General features: G+C 39.0%; 1 long non-coding RNA gene across 1 annotated transcript in view; it reads left to right on the top strand.

Moving 5' to 3' along the window:
• The window catches only part of LOC106972914 (uncharacterized), a 95,293-nt gene extending 73,900 nt beyond the window's left edge, over positions 1-21,393 (top strand). The window contains exons 3-5 of the long non-coding RNA XR_008290092.1: positions 13,572-13,642; positions 14,063-14,148; positions 17,457-21,393. This is a non-coding gene — a long non-coding RNA (uncharacterized LOC106972914). The remainder of the gene's footprint in view (positions 1-13,571; positions 13,643-14,062; positions 14,149-17,456) is intronic.
• Positions 21,394-25,922: the final 4,529 nt, after the last annotated feature.

The raw sequence follows: 25,922 nt of genomic DNA, 5'->3' as shown, positions 1-25,922 counted from the left end.
AGTGATTTGACAAGTCTATTCATTTTGCTATGCTCACCACAAATCTCCTTTAAGTTTTGTACATTTTGTATTTTATTAAGAAACCTTTTTCATTCCCAGGGTCATAATGACATTTTACCAAGCAGTGAAGCTTCTGTGAATTTCCATCTGTTTTTCTTTTTCAAGAGTCCTCAGATTCTGATCCAGATTCTGATTAAGTAGGCTGGGCCTCATAATTGGAGATTATTAAAGGTTTCATCTATGCTTTTTTTTGCAAAATTAAATATCTTCTTACACACACACACAAGCACAAATAATACTGGAAAAATGTAAATTAGATCAGCAGATTGTATCAGTATTGATATCCCTGGTTATGATATTGCACTGTACTTTTGCAAGATGTTATACAATCAGGGGAAAGGATATACAAGATCTCTTTGTATTATTTTCTGCAACTGCATGTGGATCAACAATTATCCCAAAATAAAAATTTTCTTAAAAATCTTTAAACCACAGGATATTCTAAATTACTGTGTTTTGAAGATAATCCCCAAAGAGAAATTACTGAAAAGTCTTAGCAATGACAGTATCTCTGAAATAATAATATAGCTTTTAAAGGACACTACTTAGAAAAGGAACTCTAATATATTAAAGTGAATCCCCTGGCCTTATATTTTCAAGAAGACTCTTTCCGTACATGGGCAACTTCACAGATTTCTTATATTTCCCCCCAGTTTTATAGAGAAATAATTGACATATATCATTGTAGAAGTTTAAGGTATACAGCATGATGATTTGATTTACATATATTATGAAATGATTACCACAATACACCCAGCTAGCATCCATCTTCTCATATAGATACAATAGAAAGAAAAGAAAGAAAAAAAGAAACGACAAAAGTTTTCTCCTTGTGATGAGAACTCATAGGATTTTTACTCTCTTAACAACTGTCCTATATATCATCCAGCAGTGTTAGCTATAGACATCGTGTTGTACATTCAATCTCTAGTATTTATTTATCTAATAACCGGAAGTTTCTACCTTTTGACCACCTTTCTCCAACTCCCCCCACCTCCCACTTCTGGTAACCGCAAGCCTGATCTCTTTTCCTTGAGTTCAGTTTCTTTTTTGAGATTCCACATATAAGTCAGATCACAAAGCATTTGTCTTTCTTCTTGTCTGACTTATCTCACGTAAGATGATGCCCTTCAAGGTCCATCCATTTTGTCGCAAATGGCAGTATTTCCTTTAAAAAGATGTTTTTTAATGTGTATTTATTGTTTTTTGAGATAGAGGGGGGGAGGGGCAGAGAGAGAGGGAGACACAGAATCCAAAGCAGGCTCCAGGCTCTGAGCTGTCAGCACAGAGCCTGACTCAGAGCTAGAACTTATGAACTGTGAGATCATGACCTGAGCCAAAGTCAGACACTTAACTGACTGAGCCACCCAGGCACCCCGTATTTCCTTTTTAATGGCTGAATAATATTCCAACACAGATATCAGTTGTTATATAATATTATATAATATATATTATATTATATATATTATCTTTATTCACTCATCCATCAGTGGACACTTGTGAAGTTTCCATGTCTTGGCTATTGTGAATAACACTGCTATAAACATGGGGGTGCAGATATCTTTTTGAGTTAGTGTTTTTGCTACCTTTGGATATATTCCTAGAAGCGGAATTGCTGAACCACAGGGGAGTTGTATTTTTAGTTTTTGTTTTGTTTTGTTTCATTTTTGTTTTTGTTTTTTGTTTTTGTTTTTTGAGGAACCTCCATACTGTTTTCCATAGTGGCTGCACCAATTTACATTTCTGCCAACCATGCATGAGATATGAGAGTTCCCTTTATTTCTATACCCTTGCCAACACTTGTTATTTCTTACCTTTTTGATTTTAACCATCCTGACAGGTGTGAGGTGGTATCTCATTGTGGTTTTGATTTGTATTTCCCTGATGGTGAGTGATGTGGAGCATCTTTTCATGTACCTGTTGGCCTTTCATGTATCTTCTTTGGAGAGATGTCTATTCAGGTTTGTCCATTCTTTCTTTTTTTTTTTTTTAATAATTTACATCCAAATTAGTTAATATATAGTGCAATAATGATTTCAGGAGTAGATTCCTTAGTGCCCCTTACCCACTTAGCCCATCCCCCCCTCCCACAACCCCTCCAGTAACCCTCGGTTTGTTCTCCATATTTATGAGTCTCTGATGTTTTGTCCCCCTCCTTGTTTTTATATTATTTTTGTTTCCCTTTCCTTATGTTCATCTCTTCTGTCTCTTAAAGTCCTCATATGATGAAGTCCTATGATATTTGTCTTTCTCTGACTGACTAATTTCACTTAGCTTAATACCCTACAATTCGATCCACGTAGTTGCAAATGTCAAGATTTCATTCTTTTTGATTGCTGAGTAATACTCCATTGTGTATATATATACCACATCTTCTTTATCTATTCATCCGTCGATGGACATTTGGGCTCTTTTCATACTTTGGCTATTGTTGATAGTGCTGCTATACACATGGGGGTGCATGAAACAGCACACCTGTATCCCGTAGATAAATACTTAGTAGTACAATTGCTGGGTAGGGTAGTTCTATTTTTAGTTTTTTGAAGAACCTCCATACTGTTTTCCAGAGTGGCTGCACCAGCTTGCATTCTCACAGGTTTGCCCATTCTTTAATTGAGTTTTTTATTTGTTTGTTTCCTTGTTGGCTGTTGTGAGCTTTTTTTAATATGTTTTGGATATGAAGCCCTGCTCAGGTGTGTGGCTTGCAAATATTTTTCCCCATCTCATAGGTTGTCTTTTCATTTTGTTGGTGGTGTCCTTTGCTGTGTAGAAGATTTTTGGTTTGATAGAGCCTCCCTCATTTATTTTTTATTTTGTTGCTTGCACTTTAAGTTTCACATCTAAAGACGTCATTACCAAGACTCATGTCAAGCAGCTTTGTTCCTATGGGTTTTTTTTCTCGGAGTTTTATGGAGGGGGCTGTGAGGGTGGAGGGATGGGAGCTGCTCTGGCTATTCTCAATTTCCCAAACAGGCTCTCTGATTGGAAGGATCAGGACTTACCCTAGGCCTGGCTATGAATTAATCCTCCTGCCTGTGAATGGCATGAAAAGCCCCCATGCCTGGTACTGGCTTTGCTCCAGGGGCAATCAGTTCCATCTGCCTGCCTCCCAGGCTCAACTGCTACTGGGCCACACAGCTTCCGGGAGCTGTCACCAGTCCTTCTGGTCAGATAGAGCTAGAAAGCACTCTCCACAGTGAGACTATGACTTGGCTCCTTGCCTGGATGTGGGCAGACAAGGCTCTAGGGTTGGCAAACTTCTCGTTGGGGATCCAAATCAGGTAGATCTGTACACAGCCAAGTTCTGTGGTCAGAGTGCACCCCCGACTTGATCCTGCAGAGGGGCAATGATACTGGTTGGGATTACCACTTGGACACTACAGGTATGAACTTGGTCTGTCAAGATCCCTGTGCTGGTTGTTGCAAGCTTCATCAGTTAGACTCCCAGTAGTTGGACTCCATAGTTTCCTCGGCAATCCCATGGTATGAGATCAGAGTAGAGGTTCCTGCAAAGTAAGCCACAATTCTGGGGGAGCTAGTTGTGTCCCCCTGTCTCCCATTCTCTTTTCCCACAGAAACTGGAAGTGCAGGGGAGGGTTCTCTGAGTGGTGCTGTGGTGGCCTGGGGGAGGGCCAATGTGGTCTACATGTAGCCACTTCTCTTACCCTTCTAATGCAGTCTGTCTTGGTCTCTGTGGTGCAGGGAAGGCTTTAGACTCACCCTCGTGTTCTAGGATTCTCTCAGTGGCATCATGTTCTTGAATAGGTGTTAGTTGTTCTTGTGAAGAGAAGCAAAGTCAAGAACCACTTAGTCGCCATCTTGGTGACATCACTCTGTTGCATTTTTTAGATTGAGCATTTTGCCAAACTTTGCACACTTATTCTCACTCATACCTGACAAAAATCTCTAGGACATGCATTATTACTTTTTTCTTATGAGGAAACTAAGTCTCAGAGGGGTTAAATAACTAACTTTAAGCACACACAGCTGGTCACAAATGATTTGGTTCCTCATTCTTTATATCATGATTACACCTCTTTTGGTCATCTCACTTTCCATTTCCAAGGTGCAAGCAATTGTCCTGTTTCATTTTCTCACTTATAAAATCTTACCCTCTTTTCTCTTTTTCTAGAACCATTCCAGTGGGGAGTTGTGAGGTAAATACTTTTCTTACTCATCAATGCTGTATGGAGGCCCAAAAGCAATTATGAGAGATGCAATTTTGAAATTGAATAAGTAAGCAGGCCAAAAGTTCCCTGAACATGATGAAGAGAAGAATAAAATTGATTACTCATTTAAACATCCCCTCTGGAGACACTACAATTGATGAATTTCTATCACTCCTTTCTCTAAGTCTTCCTTCTTTCTTGGCACAAGGCTTTCATCAACTTCAAAGAATGCTCTGGGCATTAAAAAGAGCTGAAGGAGTGTGTAATGGAGATGAATAGAACATAATATACTTAGGTTACAAGACAATTCTTCAGGTCATGAGGTCTTCCAATGTTTATGTTAGTGTATCTTCATAAAGCTTTATTAAATTAAATACTTTTTCAGATGTTTTTAAGTTGACCTTTAACTTTTTTCATTATAATGTAAAATGTGTACAAAGAAACGGTGGAGGGGGATAGAGTGAGAGAGAGAGAATCTTAAGCAGGCTCCACACTCAGCATGGAGCCAGATGTGAGGCTCGATCCCACAACCCTGGGATCATGACCTAAGCCGAAATCAAGAGTTGGTCACTCAACCAAATGAGCCACTCAGGCGCTCCATTAAGTTCTGACATTTAAAAAATTTTTAATATTTTTAAATGTTTATTTATTTTTGAGAGAGAGAGAGAGAGAGCACGAGTGAGGGAAGGGCACAGAGAGAGAGGGAGACACAGAATCCGAAGCAGGCTCCAGGCTCTGAGCTGTCAGCACAGAGCCCAATGTGGGGCTCAAAGTCACGAGGCACGAGCTCATGACCTGAGCCGAAGTCAGTCACCCAGCTGACTGAGCCACCCAGGTGCCCCAAGTTCTGACATTTTAAAACAAGCTCTTACATCACTCCTGAAGGTACCCAATGGAATTTGTTACAACAGTGCCATTCCCCATCATCTATTTTAAAAAATTATGTGAACAAGCTCTTTTTTAACTGTCAAAAACTTTATAGTATTTCTTCTTCTTGACTTTATTTTTCCAGTTACGTTTCCCTCAGAATTTTTACCTACTATATTTCATCCTTGAAAGTCTTTTACTTACCAACCTACTTATCTTCTATGCAATAAATGCATGTATTTAAGTGGAAATCTAATTTCAATATTAAAAATTTCCTTTGATCAGGTAACATTACATATTAAAAGTGTTTTCAGGTTTGAATTGTCATTACAGTTACTATTAGAAAAATGATCAGAAACAGCAAATATATTATAGGTTTTGATACATAATTATTAAACATAAATTAAAATCTTAATGAAAGTGGCACTTCTTAATAAAGTAAATAATATTTTTACATAGTTTATATATCCGAGATGAAAGATACTTATCCTTAGGATAAAATAGGAGATGGCATAAATTCACTTGCTCTGTTCTATTTATATGCTAAGAAAATTTGTCTCTTCAATTCAATAAGAGAATGGGAATAGAAGGAGCTTTGTTATAAAATTGCCATGCAATGCTTATAATTCCTTCCAAGTTGTATGACAAACTTCACATTAGTGATCTGTCATCAAAAGTTATTTTTTAATAATCTATCAGCCAATAATCTGTTTAGGTCTCCTTTATTTTGATTGATAATGAAGGATTAGAAACCCCTAAATTATAAACTATACATTATAAATTTAAGACCCCAGTCTTAGAAATCATTTGCTTTCTCAACACTATTACAGATACTTTAAATTACCCTGTGGTTGGCACGTTGGACTGTTTTAGACTCCAGGGCAGTGAACCATAATAAGATTTCAGTATGAGGGCCTTTCTTCTGGAAAAAGGGAAAATGGCTATTGTGAAAGGGGAGGTGGGACAGGGAACCAGCCTCAACTACAAGTTTGTGCTAGGCAGACCATTTTTAGAAAAGAGAGCTCAGTGAGGCTGAGGATCTGGAAATTCATCCCTTAACTCTGTTGGAATTTTCAGTACCTCCCTTCTGCCACAGTCCATATAAGTAAATTTGAAGCCTACTGCTCAAAATCACTGTTGCCCAAAACTTTGGGGCAAGTCTGGAGTGCAGCATAATAGGGACTACCTAGGTTCAAATCCTGCTTCATCTAGTTTCTAGCTGTTCGATTTGGGGCAAATTACTTTCCCTATCTGTGCTTCAGCTTCTTCATTTGTGAAATGAAGATAAAAATAGCACATATGTCACAGGGCCTACTGTGAAGGTTAATTGAATTCATAAGTGCAAAGTGCTCAGAACGATGTTTATTACCACCATCACTATAACCATCCTGAAATGACTGGGGATCTGGGAAGAAGAAGGGGAACAAAAATATGATTGAAAGAAAAGGAAGGTGGGGAGCCTGGGTGGCTCAGTCCGTTAAGCATATGACTCTTGGTTTCGTCTCAGGTCATGATCTCACTGTGTCATGAGTTCGAGCCCTGTGTCGGGCTCTGTGCTGACAGCATGGAGCCTGCTTAGATTCTCTCTCTCTCCCTCTCTTTCTGCTCCCAACATGACTTGCCCTGTCTCTGTCTCTCTCAAAATAAATAAATAAACTTTAAAAAAATTTTAAAAAAGAAAAGAAGAGAAAATGAAAATGGCAGGTATGAGTGTGTGTTTGTGTATGTATATGTATATGTGTATGTGTATAGGTATATATCAGAAGAAGATCCTTCTTCTTCCCAGATCCCCAGTCATTTCAGGGTGGTGATAGTGATGGTGGTAATAAACATCATTCTGAAAAGTACCATTACTCAAAGGCAAGCTCCTTGAAGGTAGCTGATGTTTACTGTTTCAGCAGTCCAAGGTCACTTGGTTTTCTTTCATATTTCCTAGCACATTGCCGTATCCATAATAGACTCTCCATGAATATTCAATAAATGAATAAGAAAATAAGGAGAGAAAATCACACTCATGGTCCTGGAAGCCCAGTGTTTTCTCCTGAAACTGATTTTCGGGGTCCTGTTCCACTTCATTCATACCTGCTACTCCATTTGTACTTGCTAATTCCTCTGACCTAAAGCTGGCTGCATAATTTGTGGGCCCCCTGTTCAAAACACAAGAAAAAATGCCTGTGCTAAAAGATAAAGCTTTTTCCTTTCTTCTGCAGTTTCTCTCTGGACTTGCCATGACTTCTTTTTATCAGCCGTTTAATGTCATTTTAAACAAAGAAAAATAAAAAATTCAAACTGTTGCTATGAATTTTACTCTTCAGGTTTACATTGTGCAGTGCTGGTTTTAAATGAACAAGAGCATTTAACTCTTATGCAGAATCACCGAAATGACACAATTCATGTTTTGTAGTTCATACATAACATATATATTTCACTCCTTCCAGAATAGTGGGAACACTGTGCAAAGCCACTCCACTGTTTTCCCTTCACTTCTTGATAAACATACATTCTACCAACACTCTACCTTCTGCTTACTGATGAGTTAGGAAGGTCTAAGAGGAGAGGAAGGGAAAAATAACTATGGAGTGCCCCATCTGTCCCATTCCTTCTACATCATCATTTTCAGCATAAGTGTTTGGCTACCACAGGGAAATAATGTAAGGAAGAATATAGTAAAGTTCTTTGGCCATTTGTGTTTCCGAGAATGCTACTGCCTTTTTGCATTCAAAGAACGTTCTAACTCAAATAGAAAACATGGCCCCTTGAGGCTGTCAGTGCCCGGCTTCTCAGTCACAGATGTAGCCTACTTAACGTCGTATTCACTTTGAGTCTCACTGAACCCCCAAGCAGAGTGGGCCCACTGAAATTCCACGCTCTTGGGTCATCTCACACCATTCATGAATGGGGACACAAGAATCTGCGGACGCACATATGATGTGTGCACCTCTTCTGTTCCCAGGCACGCTCCACTGTCCCGTCAGACTTCACTAACAAAATAAAAGATCGAAGATAAAATTATTCCGAATTTCAAGACAACCACTGCAGAGCACGAAGCCAAGTGCAAGGCCCTGCTGAGCACGAGCCCTGCGTGACTGCAAGAGTAGCACACGCATAAGCTGGCCCTGCTCTGAACCTCTCAGGTTATCTAATTTTTTCCGTGGATATATGCTCGCACAGTTGGCTGAAAAGAGCTCTCTCGTTCATTTATTCATTGGCAGTTCCAATGCGAGGTACCAAGCAGCCAAGTTTCAAGCTGCTAGAGTTCCTTTGCTAAAACCCTTGTTTGAAGCTTTAAGTTCCGCGAAGGCTTCCCTTCCTAAACTGTTGTGAATTGGTGGGGAACATGGATGTATGCCTCCAAGATCTCCCTTCCAGGAAGATTTTGTGCCCTGGCTCCCCACTCCTTCGGGATCTATGTGAGAGAGGGCTGTCCGAGCAGGGTCTGCTGCAGAGAGCCACGCTTCCCAAGTTCATTTCTCTCCTGGGCTGGCCCACAGATAGAGACTGATCAAAAGTGGGGTATAAAGACCCAGACATTTTGGTCCAACTGGGGAAAGGTTGTCAGACAAAATACTGCATGGGATAAATATCTCATGGGATATACTTACGCTAAAATGTTATTTGTAGTTCATCTGAAATTCAAAGGTAATAATAGGTGTTCCATATTGTCATTTGCTATATCTGGCAGTCTTAAATGAGGGGCAATTCTGATAGGCCCTATGGTGTCCAGAGCCCCTGGTGGGTCCCCCTAGACTGTGTCAGGTGTGCTTTGCTCTTCAACTCTCCCTCTGCTGACTCGCCCTTCCTTCCCCTTCCTAACAAGTACCTCTCGTGCCAAATTCTATGTCAACGCCCGCTTACAGAGAATCCAAAATGCATCAACACTGATAGTTAAACCCAGGTAAAGGCATCTTGTCATCTCTTGGGAAGGTTGCTCAAACGTGGGCACAAACCCAGCATCATTCACCACCTACTAGTGTCTAGCAGCTCTTGAGACAAATATTGAAGCTGGAAAGACCCAGAAGAAAGGCTTCAGAACAAAGATAACAGATTTCATAATTAGATTTTATGACTTTTGCATCCATATGAATACATTTTCACACACATGCATGCACATCCATTTGTAGTAGAAATTAGTGAGAAAGGGGTGCCTGGGTGACTCACTTGGCTAAGCATTCAACTCTGGATTTTAGCTCAGGTCATGATCTCACAGTTTGTTAGTTCGAGCCCCATGTTGGGCTCTGCACTGACAGTGTGGAGCCTGCTTGGGATTCTCTCTCTCCCTCTCTTTCTGCCTCTCCCCTGCTTGCTCTGTCTCAAAATAAATAAACATTAAAAAAAGAAGTTAGCAAGAGATGTTTAAATAAAGAAAAAATTTAGCCTAAAAGCCACTGATAGTGGTACTTTTCTGATTTCTTGAGTTGTTCTCTTTTTTTTTAAATCAAGCGGAACGTGTAAATAAATGAAGATACATTACCTTGCAAAGCAGAAATATTGACTATCAAATTTCTATTTCGTTTTGGTTAAGAATCAGTACATAATAGTGATTACATATTTGGCTTCTGGAGTTAGATGGAGATTAGTACATAGCATGACTTTGTCACTTACTACTGCAAGACTTGTGCCAAAGTTATAACTTTTTTAGTCTCAGTGTACTAATTTGCAGAACGTTGATAATAATCATACTTACTCCAGAAGGTTGCCATGACATTTAAGAAAAATAAAGCATGTACAGCACTTAGCTCAGGGCTTTTCCATAATATTGGTATTAATAATATTTTTTATTGTTTAAAGAAAGTGAGAATCTTTCTTAGTGCCTGGTTCCTAACAGGCAATAACCATGAGGGGGCCAAGTATATTTTCTTGGCTAGATTAATATTGTGTTTATCCCCTTTACTTTACAGAAGTCTTATTCTATTAATGTAAATTCCTGCCTCTAGCCAAAATGCCCAGATACATATTGAGCTGAAAAAGTTATTAATACCAAAATGGTCATTAATATAATGACAACAGTTATTTTTATTTTCTTGTCAATATAACTGTAGAATACCTGTTAAAGACAGAATATTAGTTTAGCCAAGGAAATAAGCCCAAACAGTTAATGCCTAATGGCAACTTGGGAGTCGACTCAATTCTTCTCCTTTAAAGCAATGATATACATTTTTTCCACATTTTGATATATTTTTTTACTTGATATATATATATATATAGTGGAAAGAGTCTCCCACCATTTTTTTTTAATGTTTATTTATTTAAAAAAATTTTTTAATGTTTATTTTTGAGAGAGGGCGACAGAGTACAAATGGGAAAGGGGCAGAGAGAGAGAGAGAGAGGGATACACAGAATCAGAAGCAGGACAGCTCAGAGCCTGACGTGGGGCTCGAACTCACAAACTGTGAGATCATGACCTGAGCCAAAGTCGGATGCTTAACCGACTGAGCCACCCGGGTGCCCCTCCCATCAAGTTAATTAACACACTCATCACTTCGCTTATTTTATTTTGGTGAGAATATTTAAGTTCTACTATCTTGGTAAATTTCAATTATATAATACAGTGTCATCAACTATAGTCACCATTTTATACATTAGATCTTTAGAAGCTATTCATCTCATAACTGAAAGTTTGCACCCTTTTACCAATCTCTCCATAGTTTCCCCACCTCCTGGCAACCACCATTCTAACTATCTGTTTCTATGAGCTTGACTTTTTAAAAATTAAAACAAAAACAATGTTTTTTTAGATTCCACATGTAAGTGATGCCGCACAGTATTTGACTTTCTCTCTCTGGCTTATTTCACTTAGCATGATGCCCTCTGAGTTTACCCATGTTGTACAAATGACAGGATTTCCTTCCTTTTTAAGGGCAGAATGATACTCCACTGTTTGTATACACCACATTTTCTTGATCTGTTCATCCAGTGACAGACACTTAAGTTGTTTCCAGACCCTGCCTATTGTGAATAATGCTGCAGTGAACATGGGGGTACAATGATTTCTTCAAGATGATGGTTTTGTTCCTTTTGGATACATACCCAGGAGCGGGATTGCTATATCATATAGTAGTTCTATTTTTCATTTCTAGACTCAATATTTTTTAAGTGGAAAAATATATATTAGCCTGTTTTCAGGGAAACAGTAACACACACTTTGGGATCTACTGGTTAGTGTGGGCTGTCACAGTGATTTTGGAAAGGTTGCATAAGAAAGTTGCTACAAAGTACTTGTCAAACTGTGAATTAGTGCTTCATCAGTAGAAGCATTGCAATCTTAATAGATTTGTTAGTGTCTGTAGGATAGTTTTCAAAACTTTGCATGAAATATATAGGTTTGAAAATTCAACCTCTTGTGATTCTCACAGAAATTCCTTGATGTGGTCTGGAGAGATATTGGTATCTCTATATTAAATAGCAGAAAACAGAAGGTAAGGGAGATTGTTATCCCAAGTAAGCCCCATCAGTCTTCTGATAAAGTAGATGATTTTGTCTGCTATCCTAGCCTTTGCCCAACCTGCCTGGTCATAAGAAACACTTGGTTATATTGCCTTCAGAGACTCTCAGATGATGGTTAGGAATTTGCATTTTTAACATATATGTCACATGATTCTTAGCCCAGTTTGGGAAACTACTACCCTCCTTCATACTGCATTTTGTTTTAATAAATAGCTCCCCTTGGCCTTACAAATACTAGGCTCAAATTCAAGGTACCTCACAATCATAAAAGAAAGCTTTGTACGTGTCAGAGACAACCGCTTGTCAACCAATGAACTAAACCGAAAGAAGGAACAGAGAGAGGCAGTTGAATTTGTCAATAGAGTCCAGTGTGAAAGACATACACCTTTAAACATGTCTATAAATCCAAGACAACATTTGCACTGGGAAGGGAAGTAACGCCACCCTCACAAGAATTTATAGTTGGTAACTCTTTATGCTTTCGTGATTTTATTTGTTCATTTGTTCATTTACTCATTCATTCAACAAACATTTACTGGGCATTTACTCCACACCAAGCATTACACTGAGTATTGGGGAACAAACCCAGGACTCTCTTTTTTTCAATTTTTTTTAATCTTTATTGATTTTTGAGAGAGAGACAGAGTGTGAGCAGGGGAGGAGCAGAGAGAGAGAGAGAGAGAGAGAGAGAGAGACAGAATCCGAAGCAGGCTCTAGGCCCTGAGCTGTCAGCACAGAGCCCGACACGGAGCTCGAACTCACAAACCATGAGATCATGACCTGAGCCGAAGTCGGACACTCAACCGACTGGGCCACCCAGGCACCCACAAAACCAGGACTCTTAAGATACTTCTACTTGAAATCATTGCCAGTGGCCAGCCCCATAAGATGAACTGGGCCCATGTATTCCTAGAGATTTTCTTAGCTAACACACTCTTTAACGCTCAACTGCAGTGCCCAGAAAAGCAGAATTTATCATAAATACATGCACTGAAAAGAATCTCTAGATATTCAGCCCAATTTGTTCTTTTAAAAAATATATAATATGTTAAGCAATCTATTGGATAAAATAATATCTCTGTTGTACTATAAAGGGGTTGTTTTTTCAAGAAAATCAATCAAATGCTTTCATAACTTGTTACTAATAACACTAATACAGAATAATGGGTAAACTAGTTTGGGTAACTTCCCAAAATAATTGGGTTTTCCAGGAACATTACAGAAGATAAACAGCAAGATCAATAAGTCCTGAGGTTGCAAGAGTCATTATTGATTTATGACCTTGCTTACTTCCCAGCAAAATAATTGCTATAGAGAAGCTGGCTCACGTTTACAGATCATAATAATCTTATGAGAAAGTCTTTCTTAGCCCAACGTTTAAGCACTCAAAATAACAAGTGATAAAAAATAGCTTATTATTGTGCTAAAATTTATAATTGGTAATACCTACCATTCCCTTTTCACCTACCTTATGGCACACGCTTTAAGTGAATATAAAATTTTTTTTAATCATCAAAACAATTCTATTGCAAGAGCTATTGTTAACCTTACTTCATAGGTTAGGAAAATTGTACTTCAAAGATGTCCAGTAACTCGTCCAAGGTCACATACACCCAGTAATTTGCAGAGCCAGGATTCAGACTCAGTGTTCTTTTCCCATGCTTTAGTGCTTCTTAAGATCATATAGGTTTGGCCTAGAGAGAGCTTAACAGACTTTCCGAAACTTAGGATGCTTGGCAGAAACAATCATTTGCGTATTTATGACATCAGTACAATTTTTACCTGACGGTGGAATTCCCATCACCATTTCCAGAATACCAACATTCTTGGGAAGGTATATCTGAAGACAGACAATAGTCAAGCAGTCAAAGACCCATGAGAATAGATAATGCATGGCTTGATCAGTGGAAGTGTTGATGTTAATATTGATTCAATATTCAATATTAATTAAATCTCTTCCTGCCCTAGGATTTCCTTCTTTAATTCATTGCTTTTTGTTGTTGTTGCTGTTGTTACGTACACCTTCTTTAGGGCCCATGGAGTGGTGCTTAACTCATCCCAACCATAGACAAACCTTCTGGAAATTGTGCTAATGCACAGCTGTAAGTAAGAAATTTGTATAGTTGACCTTGTTTCAATGTTATGCACACGAGGTACTAAGAAATTAGATGGCTTTCTAAAAGTCTGAGGCACAGGTGAACAGTGAGTGAAGTCTTTGTCTTTCATGCCATTCAATAATGAGAGCCATTACATTTCCTACAAATGCTTTGCAGCCACTCCGATAGGAATGATATGAAAGCCTAAAAGAAGACATCTCACATGGTACCTATTCTCTTATTATCCACCACTGATGATTGGTTGAGTGTAGAAGACTATACCTCCTCTATGTTGTCCATAGTCCAAAGGAGCACAAGACTAGATATTCTAAAAGAAAGAACAAAGATTTGGAGAGAAGTTGATTTCTCCATTTCTACATTATCCACTTCTTGAAATTCTTGCCTTCTTTTTCTCTCATTTTTCAGGAATAAGAAGAGATCAGAGATACCAAGGCCATGGATGGAGCTTTAGAGAAGTACTTTTCAGGGATCACCAGTGCTCTGGTGCCAAGGTATGTACAGGATGGTAGATGAATTATTCCATGACTTTTCACATACCTGTTTTGCATAAAGATGCAATGGTAAGTAAGTTGTCTATATCCTCCATTAGACTTTAAGATCACTGACGACAAGAGACTGTGTCTGTTTTACTTACCATTTTATCCCCATCACATCAAATAGTAGCTAGCACATAATAGACAATTAGCAAATACTTGTTGAATAAATGAATACAAGAGAAAGTTATCATAGCCATTAGCTACAGGCGCTCCGCACACCCACTGGTCTAAGCTACCATGAGTGGTGAAAAGGAAGGACTGAGAACTTGAATTTCCAGATTCTACCTTCATTCTATGGAAAAAGCAGCAGAACTAACTTGGCTTTGGATCCTCTTCCTATTACCTCGGTGGGTGGAGGGTGAGGTACTGTCCAGTCTGTTTCAATTACCTAAATGTGGATTTATCATGAAGCTAATAAAGCTTGCACAGTTCCAAGTCCATAGAAGAGGCCTGAGCAAGATATTCACATGCCGTATTTTAGTAAAAATTGCAAAATAAGCTATTTTAACCATAGTCAGTTAAGCCATTGACTCCCTTCAGGACAACTTTCCTTCTGTCACATTTGCACTCATGCCAGGTAGCAATGGAGTGGCCACAGACATTTTGGGGAATTCTGTTAGAGGGAACTTGAGTTGGGCTTAATTTTAATATAGAGTTAGTGAAGTATATTTATGTGGGAATATATATGGGACAGTCAGTGCCATGTAGAGTTAAGGTATTGTTAGCCAGTCAAGAGTAAGAATGGCTTCCAGAAATACTTCTGGCACTGCTATGCCAGTGCAAGGCCAGAGATTGTAATGTAATAATGACACAATAGTCTTCAGGCCCCACGGATCTTAGATCTGGCTCTGGCCAATAACTCTCACTCCAAGGTAATGCGCCCATGTCCCCATGTTGGGAGTGGCTCGACAGGAATACAAATGTAACACTTCCCCTTTAAATACTTCCACTTTCCTTATCAGTTTCCTTCTTTCCCAGCTATCTCTCCTGTCTTCATCTGGTCATGTTCCAGGATTCCCTCTGCATCCAAAGATATTTCAAATGGTTTTATTGACATTCAATGATTCAATGATTATGGATATTAATTATGAAAATTAAATGCTAGAGTCAGCAGTCATCAGAGGAATTATACTCCACCTGTATTTTGTAAAGAATAACCCGTAGCAAAACTAAATAATATCTATTTCCATGATTAAAGGACAACTGTGTATGTACTATGAAACATGTGTTTGAGAAATATGCAGGTGTAGTGTTTCAGGTAGGTTGTGAATTGATGGGTAGAAAAAGTGCACAGACAAACATACAGTTAGGATAGATGTTCCTAATTATTCTACCGAGGCTATAGAAAAAGGTGACCACACAGAGCACGAGCAGAGATGCAGTTTATGTTTACATGGATTTCCTTTCATTCTGGCTTTACTATGGGATACAGAACTGCCTATGTCACTCTCCATGCAGGTAGAATCCTCCCAGAATTGAGAAATAAGCCAGATCTTGCTATGCTACTACCTTCTGAATTTTATGTCCTTATGTTACATTCCAGAAGAACTTACACCAATTACTCTATTTAAGAAATTTATTTTACAAACATGAGATTTTTATGATGTGCCGGGTATTTTCCATTGCTTGACCCACATCCATTCTGACCCCGCCCTGGTCTGCTCCCCAGGAAACTGGCTTGTACGAAATGTATCAATGGGCTTCATTACCCTCTGGCTTCACGTTGGGCTCAGCCAAATGGACACTGGCTGAAATGGGAAAATGGGAGAATGAGGATGGGATATTTTATTTATTGGTCTTCCTTTCTACAGGATCACCATGGGTCAACTGCTCCTCTCTCCTGAAGCCCGCAGCTTCTGTCAGGAAGCCCTCTTCCTATAGCTCTCCTCTCTGAGTTCCAACAACTGTGCCCTCCTCTTGACTTTTTAGGCCAAAGGGTGGTTATAGGTCTCACTATTGCCAGATGTAGTGAACTACACTACCCTTTCTTGATTTTCTTATCTCTTGTGCCCATGTACTTGTAAATATCCCTTTTATTAAACTCTCTCCAAATTGCCCAGTTTGAATTATGCCCTTTATTCTGCTGAAATTCTGACCAAAAACAGAAAACAAACAAAAAAACCCACTCTACAACAGCAAGGCCACATCCTCATCTTCATGAGAGAGAGCAGAGTCAGCATCTCAGGATCCCCAAACCCCATCTCCTCTCAGAGTACTCCAAGGTCACAATAAGCCCGTACTCCCACAGCACCCTTTCCGGGGAGGGTTTTAGAGAATGTCAGAACTCCACGTTAGAGAAAACAAGGGTTATGATGTACAGCTGGAGAGCACAGTGGTATAACTAGGGAGCAAATGTGAACAGGAAACACTAAGGTATTTTGGTTTTATTTTTTTTTTAATTTTTTTTCAACGTTTATTTATTTTTGGGACAGAGAGAGACAGAGCATGAACGGGGGAGGGGCAGAGAGAGAGGGAGACACAGAATCCGAAACAGGCTCCAGGCTCTGAGCCATCAGCCCAGAGCCTGACGCGGGGCTCGAACTCCCGGACCGCGAGATCGTGACCTGGCTGAAGTCGGACGCTCAACCGACTGCGCCACCCAGGCGCCCCTGTATTTTGGTTTTAAATTTTGAACATGAACCAACAAGCTTGCTATTTCTTATGTAGCTGATTATTTCGTTTTATTATTCAAGACTGATGATTCAGTTTTGCAATATAGGAAAAAGGTAACTGGCATCATTAACACATTATATTTATTTGCCATACCACTAAAAGTTGGATTATCTCAGCAAAATTAATGTTCCTGTCAAAACACTTTTAGTCCATCTTTAGCAAGCAAGACGTTTTTAAACTAGTCCAATCGTCTAACAATCATTAGTAAATGAGACATTAATAGAACTTGTAGAAAGAAGTAGAGATCTGACACTGATTTGCAAGTTCTTTACTCCAGATAAAATCCTTCTGTGGCCAGCCTGTCACAAGCCAGTGACCAGCAAGGACTGTGGCTGGAATTACGTTTATAAATCAATAAATAAATAGCTCTCTACTCTCGAGTCGAATACACTGAAATCTCCAAATCTGCTTTTTTATTCGTTTTTCTTTTGACTCCTTTTACCACACATCACTGGGTATTTGAGTAAAGCAAAGAGATCAGGATACATGCGCAACAACAAAAATAAACCTCAGAGAAAAGAGACAAGTTGAAAAGCAAAAGCACTTAGTATTTTTAAAAGATTAACAATGCTATTTTATTGGTGAAACAGGAAAAGAAGACAGCAAAAAAAGAAGAAAGAGCAAGCGCCAGCTTTACGAAATAAATGAAGACAATGACTGCTGAATTTTTTTCTCGCATGTGGACAATGGAATGTGAAGTCAAGAAAATCTTTCCGAGGGGCATCTGGGTGGCTTAGTTGGTTAAGCATCCGACTCTTGATCATGGTCATGATCTCATAGTCATGAGCTGCCAAGACTTTGGGCTCCACACTGAGTGTGAAGCCTGCTTAACATTCTCTCTTGCTGTCCTTCTGCCCCTGCCCCTCTCTAAAAAGAAAATCTTCCAGAAAACGTATCACAAAGAGGATGGGGTGGGATGGAAAAGGCAAGAAGGATCTAGCATGTATGGCTTACATCCATTTGGTCATATGGTCCAGTTCAAAATTCTCTACTAAGAGAGTTTCTTTTCTTTTGTTCTAGTGACTTTTACACAGACACAGAGCAAAGGGAAGTAACTGTCTTTTGATTGGCAGGAAGAGTGACCTGTATCTCAAATATCCCAAGCAGCTTCTTTTCCAGCTTCTAGTTCTAGATGGGAACTGCTAAATGCCAACATTCAGCCCTGAAGTTTCTCCAAAACCTACTATCCATTAATATGTATATTAATACCTACTGTAAGTTCTAATTTTCCATAGTAGTCTTCCAAACACTCAAAGTTGGGGTGACTGGGTGGCTCAGTCAGTTAAGCATGCAACTCTTGGTTTTGGCTCAGGTCATGATCTGATGGTTCATGACTTTGAGCCCCACATCGGGCTCTGCGCTGACAGTGTGGAGCCTGCTTGGGATTCCCTCTTTATCCTTCTCTCTGCCCCTCCCACTCTCTGTCCTTCTCTCAAAATACATAAATAAAAGTTAAAAAAGAACAAAAACTTGAAGACAGAAGATACTAGGCTATGATCATTTTCTTTTTGAAAGTCATAGTTTTCCATCTTTACCCACTTACCTTGGAAGAAATTGAAGAATTTCTCTAAAGACTTTGAAAGCAATACTGTGAAGGAGCAGGGGAAGTACAGGACTCTGGGGCTCAGGGGTGTTTCTATCCCTTTTTACTTTCTTGTTTGGGTACCAGCCAAGGGTTTTGAAAAGTCTTGACAAGTTCTGTAGGAAGGCAGTGTCATACAATATGCCATGTCAGATGGTATGTAAACATTTCTGTATTCCCCAGAAAAAAAGGTGCTGCTTCTTCACTCATTTTTGTTGTTGTTGAATCAATACTTATTGAATGTTTACTATGCATAAACTTTTATTCTAGGCATAGGCTAATCAGGAGGGGACAAAGAGGACATAATTCCGAACCTCAGGAAACTCACAGTCCTTTCAGATGGGCACTGGATTACTCACGTTTGCTGTTACCTGTATATCTCTTTCCAGACTTCAGAACCCTCTTCTGTTGGATATTCCAAACATATCACCTTTTTTTTTTGTCTCTTCCCCTTTCATGCTTCCATCCTCCAGTGTCCTGTCCCCTGGCCTGCATTTCCCTTCACCTGCTCACATGTACTTTTCTTCCTTAATATTTCTTCTCCGTCATTTAGGAACCCTTTGTCACTTCACAATCCCTGACATATAGTTAGTGCTGTATACAATCTCAGAGAATGAATGAGTATCTAAATGGACTAAGGTCGCATATAAATGAGTTTTAAGACTGTGCGGGCAGAGGTTTGCAGAGGTAAAGGAAAGAATATTTTGGTTGGAGTAAGTTTGGAAGGTCTCATCACACACACACACACACACACACACACACTTTTGAAAAACTCAAGTAACATTACATCTTCCTATGATCCTTGAGACATAAAATCCTTTGCCTCAGTAGGCATTCAACAAATATCTGACTGTTTGATGCCCTAGAGTTCACATGACTGTTACAAAAGCATTGACTGACTGAATTTACGTAGATTGAGTATTCATTTCAAAAATGTTTTTTTAAGTTTTTTTTAATGTTTATTTATTTCTGAGAAAGAGAGACACAGAGTGCAAGCAGGGGAGGAGCAGAGAGAGAGGGAGACACAGAATCCGAAGCAGGATCCAGGCTCTGAGCTGTGAGCATGGAGCCCAATGCAAGGCTCGAACTCATGAACCATGAGAACATGACCCGAGCTGAAGTTGGATTTTTAACTGAGTGAGCCATCCAGGCACCCCTTATTTCAAAAATGTGTTAAGATGGATTTTTAATACACTTTATATTAGCTTTGAAATCCAAGTGGCCACTGTAGCTTTGTGGCTTTTAAATCAAGCCTTATTTGTTACTCCTCATGAAGTGATTTTATAGGTTGTTGACTATTTTATGGGACATTCTTGCTGTTATTCTCTGAATTGCATGCTGATCCCTGCTGGAGAAGGGTAACAGTGCTGTAAGTATATTTTATCCTCTTGTTGTGTACTTTTATTGTAGACAGGCCTAAGAAAATCAGATGATGTTAATACATCTATACACTGAACAATTCCTGGGGCCAGTGGAAATGACCAGGTTTCTTGGGATGAAAACAGAGATCACAGCTTTCTCTGACAACTCTCTCTCTCTATCTATCTATCTCTGCCTTTAGAGAGTCCACCTCATTAACTGCACCGTCTCCCTTAGATATCTTCCTGATGTGCAGCTTGAAAATCTCCCACACCTCTATGATGCAGTCTTTATACTTGTCTCCTGAGCTCTGCAGGACATAAGCTGTTCTTTCCACCTCATAATATTCGTGACAAATTCAAACTTTCTAAATAACTCTTCCATGAATCTAAGGGGAATGGAGAACTTACAGAAGGATAACAAGCATCTCAATGTACAGACTCCTGATCCTGATACTACAAGTCTAGCCAGAGATCAACTTCTTTGACCATATTAACTCAGGACCTGATCTTCTTCCTTCCCACTCTCCAGGTTTGGAATGCTAGAAACCATACACTCAGCAATCTAGAAGGTTAAGATTAAAGGGTAGCTTCTGACAGGCACCTCTATGAAACCTGCTGGAATTCTCCATCCTCCCCAAAGCGACTGCAGCCAACAAGCCATTCCCTGTGACTTGGTACTCTCATTTATTCATTTGTTCAGTCCACAAATAATTTTTCTTTGTTTTGAACAACTGTCAAATACATCATGATCGTGGCCCTGGAGGATTTCACAGTCCAGTCGGGGGCTTCTCTGGATCCTATGACTTACAGAAAGAAAATTTCTCCCCTAACTTTCTCTAGGATTCCTTCTCTGAGTTTCAAGTCAGTTTTCACACATTCTTGAGTTGTCTCTGGCTCTGGACACTTGGGTTCTAGAAGTCCTGCCATCATCCTCAATTCCATTCCCTCTCTCGTTGTCTCTTGCCAACTATTAAGCCTAATGGTTTTTTGAAAAATCTTTTTGTTGTAAAACAATTATAGATTCACAGGAAGTTGCAAAGACAGTACAGAGAAGTTCCACATACACTCACTCCGTTTCCCACAGTGGTTACAGCTAATGTAATTCTAGTACAATAGCAAAACCAGGAAATTGATGTTGATACAATGTGTGTGCATGGTCTCTGTCATTTTAGCATGCGTGTGCATTCATGTAGCCACCGCTGCAATCAAGATACAGAACTCTTCCATTGCCACAAAGACCCTCCTTCACTCTACGCCTTTGTAGGTACACCTGCTCCCCTTCCTCCCCGATCCCTAGCTTCTGACAACTATGAATCTTTTCGCTATAATGCTGTCACGTAAAGAATATTATACAAATGAGATCATACAGCATCTGACCTTTTGAAGTTTCTTTTTTTTTCACTAGGCGTAATGCTCTTGATATCCATCTAAGTTGTTGCAAGTCTCAATAGTTCATTTCTTTTTATTGGTGAGTAGTATTCCATAGTATGGATTGTACCACTTATTGTGTGTGATTCACCCATTGTGGGACATTTGGCTTGTGTTTGATTTTTGGCTACTACAGATAAAGTTGCTCTGAACATACACAGGTTCCCAGTTCTTTTCTTTCAGCACCTGAAAAAGACTGTTCAATTTCCTTCTTGTTTCCATGGCTTAGACAAATTTGCAGGCATACAAATGGTTTCTCCCCTATAAGCAAAGTATACTTTTTCTGTCTACTCTCAAGATTGTTGTTTCTTTATTTTAGTTTTCAGAAGTTTAATTATGCCATGTCTTGGCATGGATTTCTTTCAGCCTCTCCTGTTTGGGGTTTGCTCAGTTTCTTGACTCTGTAGGTTTGTGTTTCTTGCCAAACATAGGACATTTCCAGCCACTGTTTCTTCTAGTTCTTTTCAGCCCCACCCTCTTCCTCCTCTCCTAGGATTCTCGTGAAATAAATGTTACAGTTTCTGTTATAGTCCCACATGTCCCCGGAACTTTATGACTTTTTTTAGTCTGTTTTTCTTTTGGTTCTCTTTAGGGAATTTCTATTGTTCTGTCTTCCAGTTTACTGATTGTTTCTCCTTCCTGTTAAAAATCAAGCTCTAGGGGTGCCTAGGTGGCTCAGTCGGTTAAACGTCCAACTTTGGCTCAGGTGACGATCTCGAAGTTTGTGGGTTCGAGCCCCGTGTCGGGCTCTGTGCTGACAGCTCAGAGCCTGGAGCCTGCTTCGGATCCTGTGTCTCTCCATCTCTCAGCCCCTCCCCTGCTCATGCTCTGTGTCTCTCTGTCTGTCAATAATAAAGAAACGTTAAAAAATTTTTTTTTAAAAATCAAGCTTTAATTTCAGCATCAGGGATACCAAACAAAATAAGATTTAATGCTTGCCTTCCAGAAGTTGACCATAGAAGGAGGGAGGGAGGAACTTACATTGTGTTACAATTGTCAATGGGCTTATGTGGTTACTGTCATGTGCACAGAATGCCACGGGAGTGAGCATAAAGGCATCTACTTTAACTTCAAGGGAAGGAAAGGTGCATCTCAGGGTGTGGAGATGATTCCCTGAAGAAACTTACTAACAGTGGGTAAGCACTAGCTACCAAAGGGGCTCGTGGGCTTTTTTCTATAGAAGAAAAAGGAAGAGGAGTTTCAGATAGAACAGCCCATCCAAAGGTAAAGAGATGTGAGGCACTATGGCAGAATAAATATTCTAAAACAATGAAAACTACGTCCTAAACAAGTGCTTCCTACATTTTAGCATGCAGGTGGTTCTCCTAGAATATTTGTTAAAATAAAGATAACTGGTCCTCTCTCTCCCCCCAAGATTGCCATCTAGAAGATGTGATTAAGGGCCCTAGAGACTGGAACAAGTTCCCGAGTGATACTAATGTTGATGGTCTGAATACCGTTCATTTGAGTCAGTCTTGGTAGCAAGGACTTAGATCACCATGAAATGCCATCCAATAACTGGGTGTCAACCACATCTCCAGGGGATACTCCCATAGATTAAATGCACACTTCAAGTTACCACATCATACATCTCCATGTTTTCAGCTTAGTAAAATGCAATTTGAGTAACATACAATACAGAAACTCTGACGAAAGCTGAAGGGTCACTGTATAAAGCAATGGGAAAGGAACTTATTGAACAAATGAATGTGTTAAAGAAGATTAGATGAGAAATTATTCATTTACTTATTAAGGGAATGGATTGCTTTTTGGTGGGGACTCATTAAAAAAGCATGTACATACACGAATTATAAATCATTTGGATTTGCTCATTAAAGGAGACCTTACACCAGATGATACTTGATTAGTCTATTTTTGCTTCTATGTGAACTTGAAAGGACCATTCACCCCAAGGTAGACAGGAAGCATGAAGCTTGACCACCACACAAACACCGCCAGTATCCTCTCACTTGGGGAGGGGGACTGAGTCAAAGTCCTTGAACTATCTACTGTTTCTTCTCCTGGTTAATTATTGCTAAGGATATTTTCAAAGAGATCCACAAAACCATTTTTGTAATTTGGTGTGTTGTTTAAGAATTCATGGCCTCCTGATGTTTCCCTGCAGTCTGAAGATTTTTCTCTCAGCTGACGTTGTCAGGTGAATGTTGTGAAAATATGTTTAGGGCACTGTAAATGATGTCCCAGTGGGAAAACACAGCCTGAACTGATGAGTACAAAGGGCTGTTAATGAGATAAACTGTTAACTGGGATCTTTATGGGACATACGCAAGCTGGGCATTTTGAAGCCCAAGTTGTGTGTATCTTTTGAAGCTGTTTTGATTTTCAAAGGCAGAATTTAGCACGTAGAAGTATTAAAGATGATATACTCCTTAAACCATTCTTCCTTCAGTACTACTGGATACTATGTGACTCTGGTGAGCCTTGGAAGACATAACTTCTATTTAAAAGCCAAGCTCATGAGGAAACGAAGGGATTCTTCACAGACTTTCCACATTATACTGACAAGGCCAATGTTATACACACACAGGACATGACCGAGTGGCATTTGATAGATGAACAAGTGTTAACTGATTGAATGAAACAAGCCCCAAAATACAATTTCATGCCATTGTAACTGTCTACATGTGCATGGCCTGATCATCCTACACATTACGATGTAATTTATAAAGTAAAACATACGCATCCAATTTATAATCATCAATCATTAAGAGAAAATACAGATTACAGGAGCAATATAAAAGTTTATGAATTATGTCCAAATTTAGCATTGCTTTTCTGTTTTCCATGAACCATGAAATCATGTTTAATCTGTTAATCAGTTTTACCTTTCCACTCTTGTGTGAAGCCACACGTTTTCTTCAGAAGGAACTATCTTTTAATGCTGTCTAATTTTGCTGATACATTTCAAAGCATTAACTAGATACACTCTTGTTTATAGTGTATACTGTTTAAAGCGAGCAAAAATAATGATTATGCTAACACTAGTACTTATTAACAGTTGGAGCTAGACTATAAGGAGCCTGATTGGTGGCAATGACCTAAAACTCCCAGATTAAAAATAATGCTTTCATTATGAAATATACTGAAAATTGCTATGACTCTAAGTGAAGATCCCAGCATGATCGAGCCTGTGCTTGGTTTTCTTCAACCACTCCCATGAGACCTGATAAGAACTCAAGAAGCTGCAAAGTGTGAAGTCTGCATATTCTTTACTGACCCTGAAAAGGATTTGCCTGAGAGATGAACAAAAAGCAAACAGAAGAGCCGAGACCTGCATCAAGGAGATCCTGGCCCAATCCAGAGAACGTCATGCTTGAGGTTTTGCTTTCCAAACTGTTTACTTGGGTATCACAAAAAGGTGATTGGTCTGCTGGTGATTTATTTCATGCATATGAAGCAATGTATCTATTTTCCTTGAATGGACTGGGTATTTAAACAGAAATTTCAGTTGGGATTTCGTTCTCATTCACAGACCTGGGGGACAAAGCAATCTGTTGTAGAAGTCTGTATCATCACTTCCATTGAAAAAGGGATCTGGGTTTCTCAGTTATAAAAGGGTCACATACAGTAAAACGTTGGTCTGTGAGCATAATTCATTCCAGAAACATGCTTGTAATCCAAAGCAAATTTCAAGAATCGTTCGCTCAGTTGTGATCATGTGATGTTTGGCATCATCTATTACTCGGATTGCAAGACATCGCTGGTTTATCAAGTTAAAATTTATTAGAAATGTTTGCTCATCTTGCGGAACACTTGCAGAACAAATTACTCGCAATCCAAGGTTTTACTATACTTGGGAGAATGCCTTTACCACCACCAACTGAAATAGGTTTAGAATGAGTTGAAATGTGACTTAAAAAAAAACTTGCTTCTAATAAAACTCAAATGAATAAAGAGGACCTATGTTCCTGAGTTACATCATTAAAAAACAATGCGGATGATGTAGAGCAATAGAATTCTCATATATTGCTGATGAAAAGGAACATTTGGTACAGTCCATCGGCAGTAGATTGGATAAGTAATTTGGGCTATGTTCATCCACTGGAGCATAACACAGCAACAAAAAAAAATAAATTACAGCTACACACAACAATATAAATATTGTGGAGTAAAAGTATCCACACACAAAAGAGTAAATAAGGTATGATTCCATTTATATAAAATTCCAAAAGAGGGAAGAGTAATCTACATCACAAGAAGTCAGGAAAGCAGTTGCCTTTGGGCAAGGTTTTTGACTGAGAGAGAACAGGAGGGAGTCTAATGAAACGTTGTAAATGTGTTATATCTTAGCGTGGGTAAAAAATTCATCAAGTTGTACACACTTAAGATCTGTGCACTTTACAATTTGTAAATTATACCTAGTTTTAACAAATTAATTTAAAAAACAGTGTGCTTGGACCTTGGCAAGACATGTCTTCAGCCAGTTAATATATAATACTATAGCCCTAATTTTTATAAGGGGCTAAAAAGAAGAAATATATCGTTTAATAAAGGACATTAAGTAACATACTAAACAGTGTATTTGATTATGTTTTTGCAAAAGACCAAAATGTTATTTACTTAATTACCAACATGCAGTATCATCCTTTCACTTACTTTTTAAGGCAAAAAGTTTTGCTTAGTATTCATTCATTCATTCATTCATGCAATAAATACTAACTTAT

The sequence above is a fragment of the Acinonyx jubatus genome, chromosome X (assembly GCF_027475565.1).
Source record: "Acinonyx jubatus isolate Ajub_Pintada_27869175 chromosome X, VMU_Ajub_asm_v1.0, whole genome shotgun sequence".
NCBI classification, from domain to species: Eukaryota; Metazoa; Chordata; class Mammalia; order Carnivora; family Felidae; genus Acinonyx; species Acinonyx jubatus.
Note: the sequence above shows the minus strand (reverse complement) of the source record. Positions and strands in the feature narration are given on the sequence as shown.